This window comes from Misgurnus anguillicaudatus, chromosome 3 (genome assembly GCF_027580225.2).
Source record: "Misgurnus anguillicaudatus chromosome 3, ASM2758022v2, whole genome shotgun sequence".
In the NCBI taxonomy this organism is placed as follows: Eukaryota; Metazoa; Chordata; class Actinopteri; order Cypriniformes; family Cobitidae; genus Misgurnus; species Misgurnus anguillicaudatus.
This window is the reverse complement of record NC_073339.2, coordinates 21,187,866-21,194,299: the sequence shown is the minus strand read 5'-3', so window position 1 is coordinate 21,194,299 and position 6,434 is coordinate 21,187,866. Positions and strand designations below refer to the sequence as shown.

At 33.3% G+C, this 6,434-nt stretch overlaps 1 long non-coding RNA gene across 1 annotated transcript; it reads left to right on the top strand.

Annotated features, from left to right (window-relative positions):
• Positions 1-1,494: 1,494 nt before the first annotated feature.
• LOC141361503 (uncharacterized) lies at positions 1,495-5,414 on the top strand. The gene is made up of 3 exons (XR_012367617.1): positions 1,495-1,569; positions 1,697-1,769; positions 4,444-5,414. It is a non-coding gene; the product is annotated as an uncharacterized lncRNA (long non-coding RNA).
• Positions 5,415-6,434: the final 1,020 nt, after the last annotated feature.

Sequence of the window (6,434 nt, the reverse complement as noted above, 5' to 3'; positions counted from 1 at the left end):
TACTGCGGTCTTTTTCGGTTTATTTAGTTTTGTGTTAACTATATCCACAAAGTATTCGAATAAATTGGTAATATAAAACTATTCTTCGCTGTAAATTAATTGTGTGCTCAATTGCGACGCCCTGTGTTTAGTGATGGGACATCTGAAGCGAGGCTCCGGAGCTTGTGTCGAGCAAAAAGGGGCGTTCCAGATGAAGCCCCGATTCGAGGCTTGTATCGTTTCCGTGAAAATCACGTGACGATGACAAACGAGGCCTCGTTTTCTGTTGAATACGTCATTGCTTCATTCTGAGTTTCGCTTACGGTTCGAAACTCGCGCCTCTCGTGGGTTTTGCAGTACGTTTGCATTGATGTTAAAGTGTTGGTTGTAGCGAGTAGTGGCGAGGTTGTAGTGAGTTTCTAGTATAGTTATCATTATATATCATAGCCTGTATTATATATTATATTACACTTAGTTTAGTAGATTATTAGAGTCAATTATACATAGCCTAGTTCAGTAAATCATTAGAGTAAATTAGCATATGTCTAGTTGTAATACCTAGAATACGTAATTATATTATATAGCCTATATTAGTATTAGTGTTATTATTATATATATTATTGCTGCTGTATTAGGGATAACCTAGAAGGACTGCGGATCCATTGGGATATTAGAACAAACAGAAGGTCCAATATCCCAATTTATATAAGCTGGCACTGATCTTCTTATGTTGTCCAGCATCATCAGTGCCCTGTGATAGGGTGTTTTCTAAAAACAGAAACCGCCTCAATCCAAATACTGTTAAAAAACTTTTGTTTCTAAATAAATACCAGTAAACCCTTTTCCGTGTTGCAGTTTGCTGTTCCACACTTCCAGTCCCATAAGCATTGCACTATTGCAGCCCCAGTTCAAGCACTGCACAGTCACGATAATTTGAAGAGTTTCGTTGCAAAACGAGATAACCACAGTTTTTTAATTGTTCAGAAATCTTGTTTTTTGGTTGTGCATTCCAATTAATTTCAATGCAACTGCAGTTGGTTTGTTTTGATTTAAACCTTCATAACTTAAAAAATACAGCTAAGTAGCACCATAAAACAAAATAATAACATGATAACGTAATAATAAACATGTTTTGACAAAAATGTTAAAAAATGGATTTATCTCAATTTGCAACGAAACTCTTCATTTCTTTATTTTGTGCATTCTGTTATCACTAACTCAAGAACTACTGTATAGTTGAACACAAAGTTGTGTATGTGTGAGTTGTGTGTACATAGGTTAACACAAGCAGAGTAAAATACTTTCTTTAATATACTTTATTCAAAAGCCCACACCATGACAATTTGGTTGCTCAAAATGAATAGATTTGTGTGCGTGTGCGATACATTGCTTTGCACAGCAGGTGTCACTAGAGAGCACAGTGTTTCATGAGGCTTCGGGAAAATGAACCTTTTGGCGAACCAATGGGCTGGAAAGCCTCATTGGTTCAGGAAGCCTCGTTTGGCCATCACTACCTGTGTTGAATTTTCCCGCGAGTACAGTATCATTACTGAGGGGAAATATAACATTATTCATTTAATTCCACAAAAGGTGAGTAAGATATTAAATGTATAAGTTGTCTTTTTAAAATGTTTAAGCTTTCTACATAATGTAAATTGAACATTTTATTATTATTATTAATTTCGCGACCTATTATCTAAATTGTTTGTTCATGAAGGCCTGTAACGTACTGCAGCTTCCTGCAGGCAACGTGAAACATTGCTGAGGGAGAACTTTATTCACAACAAAAGGTGAGGAATATTATTAAATGAATATATTGTACATATTATATTGTGTATATAGTGTATGTGTGTGTGTATATACACATGTGAGTAACTTGGCTAACAAATAAATATGTGACTGTCGTGTGACAGAAAAAAATGTAGGGAAAAGATTTGCCCTAATGGGCTCTTTGCACGTTACTACTTCCTTACCGGAAATGCGGCTCGGTCTTTTCCGGTCTAAACATGGGGCTGTTCTACACTAGGGCTGAATCCCAAACCGCCCACCTCCATACCACACAGCACGCAAAAAGCGCTACTCTGCGCACTACATAGTATGGAAGCAGGCGGTTTGGATTCAGCCTAGATGTTTGCAAAAGTTGCCGAAACTTTCGATAACGGACGTACATCGCCTTTGCAAGTCCTCCTCCAAATCACCTACCAGCAAATTAGAGGAGGGCTTTAAAATGTATGTCGCTTCATACATACACGGATATGAAGGTAACTTAAGTCTAACTTGTATCTCTCAGACTTTATGGCTTACGTTAGCTTGCTGAGCTAATAAACAATCCCGGTCTGACAGAATATGCGTGTTGTAATGTAGTACTGCTTTCTAGTAGTATTAGGCGGAAAATGTCTATCGTTGTGTCCTGTACTTGTACGTGCCTAACTTCGCATTGTGTTAATATGTGATTGGCATTAGTGTCAAACAAAGACAGAGCCACAAGTGAAGTCGCTGTACAGGCTTTCTGTTTCAGATCCATGAAGAAGCACGAAAAACCTCATTGTGTAAATGTAGGGTTGCACTTGTAATTTGTGTCAGAGTTCCGAGTTCAGCAGGTCCAAAAGGTTCGAGTTCAAATTGTGTGTTGTGCTTAACATGGTTATGTTACATTTTGACCTTCTTTATCGCTTTGTATGTGCTCACTGCTCAACTTCCAAAAACTGCTCAAGCTGTTCAAGCCTCTGTTCTGCCCTACAAAGGCAAAAGACCTTAACCCTATAACTGTCACCGCCCCTTTTGAGTGGGGGGGGTGAAAAGGTGATCTCCACGTTAAAATTACTATAACTCTGGCATACTTTGGTTTAGAATTAAAATCTTGGTCTCTTTTTTAAGAAGACAATTTATAGTTTTACACTGAGGTGTTTGAAGTTGTAAATAATAAATGACAAAAAAGTTATACCCGTTTAAATTTATTTTAAATAATAAAAATAATGCAATAAAGTATATACTCTCTAATCAAATGTATATAAAAATTAAAATGTTTTACTCTCAAAACACCACACCAATAAAGACACAAGTCTCAACTAGTTCTGAACCAAATTTTAGGTGAAAATAACAAAAAATTAAGTTTCTGTCACACTTTTAGTGGTTTTATCAACCAAGGCCACTAGGTGTCAACGGTTAGTTGCATTATCTTGTCACAAGTTAATAAATTACTGTCTCTGCATTGTGTTTAATGCAAAAAGGTTTTGAAATATGAAAACTACATTCTTAGAGCTTTCCAATGATATATAGTTTGTCAAGATTTTTGAAGATTCATATATTCATTTTCCAGAATATTAGAATTATGAATATATACGAATTCATATGGACTCCTACAGGGTCAGAGACAAATAACAAAATGACTGTCCCTACTAAATTTCAATCATCAAATGGCCTTGAAATATGAAAACTACATTCCTAGAGCTTTCCAACAATATATAGTTTGTCAAGATTATTTCAAGATTATAGGGTATTAGTGTTATAAATATATAATCATTTATATGTATTCCTATGGGGTTAGTGATATTTAACAAAATAACTGTCCCTATACAAATTTTATCATCAAATGGCCTTGAAATATGAAAACTACATTCCCTGAGCTTTCCAACAATATATAGTTTGTCAAGGTTATTTCAGGTTAATGGGATATTTACAAATAAATATGTAATAACATTTTGGGCCCACCTGTTAGTCTGCGACATTTTAGAAAATGACTCTTACTACATACTTTTTTTTTTCAAAATGGTGTTGATATCTTAAAACTACATTCTTAGAGCTTTCCAACGGTATATAGTTTGTCAAGATTGGTGTAGGTTTAGACTATGTAATTATTGTTTTAAATATGTAATGCCAAACGTCCCACCTGTGGGACAGTGACAGTAATAGGGTTAACTCGCTATAGACCATTTCAATATTCATCAGCCACCGCTTTCTGAGTTCAACATCGCTAGGAAATCCGTGGTAGCTTAAAACGCCGTTGAATTTAGACGATGACGTGCATGTGGGAACACAACAATGTTCACGATATTTTTTCTGTTGCCTCTGGAAAAAAACTATCTTTTTTAAGACTCATTTTACGCTGTTTACGCCGCCATATTTCGCCAAACCGGAAAAGGGTGAGCCGTATTTACCCGTTGCGGATATGACGTCAAGCTGATATGTGCAAGGAGCGAATTATAAATATAGATTATATATCTTTTCAAACATTTTTTGATATTATTTGTAATTCTAATGAGAATTTTTTTTATCAGTTTTCAATATTATTGCACATTTCAAACATACCTAATAAGCCACAAACTCAGATGAACTCCATTGCACATATCTTACAGTTTTCTTTAAAACATTTTAATATACAAGTTTAATGTGTGGATTATTTCAATATTCAAGCTGTATACATTTATAAAGGTTTTAAGACATATTTGCTGTTTAATGTTGCAGGATAAAGATGAAGAGGAGGGACTTGAGCAGCTTGTGATGGCTGTAATTGGATCTTCTAGGAGTGACAGCCCAAGGGATGCTGGAATTGTTATTGAGGCCTTAAAGGTGTTCACGGGGCATGCTTTACCCTTGGATCTATGCATTGAATCTCCAGTATCCCAGGCATCTTTTCAGGTGTTTCAGAAACTTTTCTTGGAGCTGGATTCTTCAAAGTTTATGAACTGATTACAGTACAGTAAGTCTAAACTGCTGTCTGATTTTCTGGGTGTGAATCAATGTAACAGAACACAGACATGGAACCTTGTGGACGGGAAATGTGGACGGTTTTCTTTAAAGACTGTAAAATACTTTTTGAATTGTACACTGTTACAAATACATCATTAAAATGAGATGCTTTCCTGTTCTTTTGACTGCAATAAAATAAGAATTTATTCATCTTTGTCTGTCATTCTGAAATCAGATATAATACTCATTACTAATAAAAATATTAATGGATGATGTTAAATTAAAATAGTATAATTGAATAGAATTTATTGTATAGTGCTAGGTCTTTGTCCTGTATACCCAATATTTTGTTTAAATTTAAATTAATTTCTAATTGCAAATTGCAGATTACCTTTTTGAATGGGTTACTATTAAGGAGTTTATGTAGTGATTCTAACACAATTTTTATTTGTGGAATCTAATTAATGATATTGCTTGTAATCTGTTGCCACACTTTTATTGAGTAGATATGGCATAATATTTTTTATTGTATACTGCTAGATCTTTGTCTAGTATACACAATATTTTTGTTTAAATTTTAATAAAAATTTTAATTGCAAATTGCAGTTTGGCTTTTTGAATATGTAAATATTAAGGAGTTATAGAGTAAATCTAAATCAATTTTGATTTGTTGAATGTAATTAATGATATTGCTTGTAATCTGTTGCCACAATTTTATTGAGTAGATGGGGCATATTATTTTTTACAGTGTATGCATTGAATCTCCAGTATCCCAGGCATCTTTTCAGGTGTTTCAGAAACTTTTCTTGGAGCTGGATTTTTCAAAGTTTATAAACTGATTACAGTACAGTAAGTCTAAACTGCTGTCTGATTTTCTGGGTGTGAATCAATGTAACAGAACACAAACATGGAACCTTTCGTCGGGAAATGTGGACGGTTTTCTTTAAAGACTGTAAAATACCTTTTGAAGTTTACACTGTTACAAATACACCATTAAAAATGAGATGCTTTCCTGTTCTTTTGACTGCAAGAAAAATAGAATTGATTCATCTTTGACTGTCATTCTGAAATCAGATATAATACTCATTACTAATAAAAATATTAATGGATGATGTTAAATTAAAATAGTATAATTGAATAGTATTTATTGTATAGTGCTAGGTCTTTGTCCTGTATACCCAATATTTTGTTTAAATTTAAATTAATTTCTAATTGCAAATTGCAGATTACCTTTTTGAATGGGTTAATATTAAAGAGTTTATGGAGTGATTCTAACTCAATTTTTATTTGTTGAATTTAATTAATGATATTGCTTGTAATCTGTTGCCACACTTTTATTGAGTAGATATGGCACAATATTTTTATTGTATAGTGCTAGATCTTTGTCTAGTATACCCAATATTTTTGTTTAAATTTTAATAAAATTTTTAATTGCAAATTGCAGTTTGGCTTTTTGAATATGTTAATATTAAGTAGTTTATAGAGTAAATCTAAATCAATTTTGATTTGTTGAATGTAATTAATGATATTGCTTGTAATCTGTTGCCACAATTTTATTGAGTAGATGGGGCATATTATTTTTTACAATGTACAATTAAAAATCAACACTTTTACTTAATTACATTTTTTAAGAAAAATAAGTACTTTTTACCCCTTACAATTTTATTTACAGTCAAAAAGTACACTCTAAATACGATTCATTGGCTGAACAAGCATTAGCCTACTTATTAAAGTAATTAGATTAAACAAGAAAAACTTAGTATTTA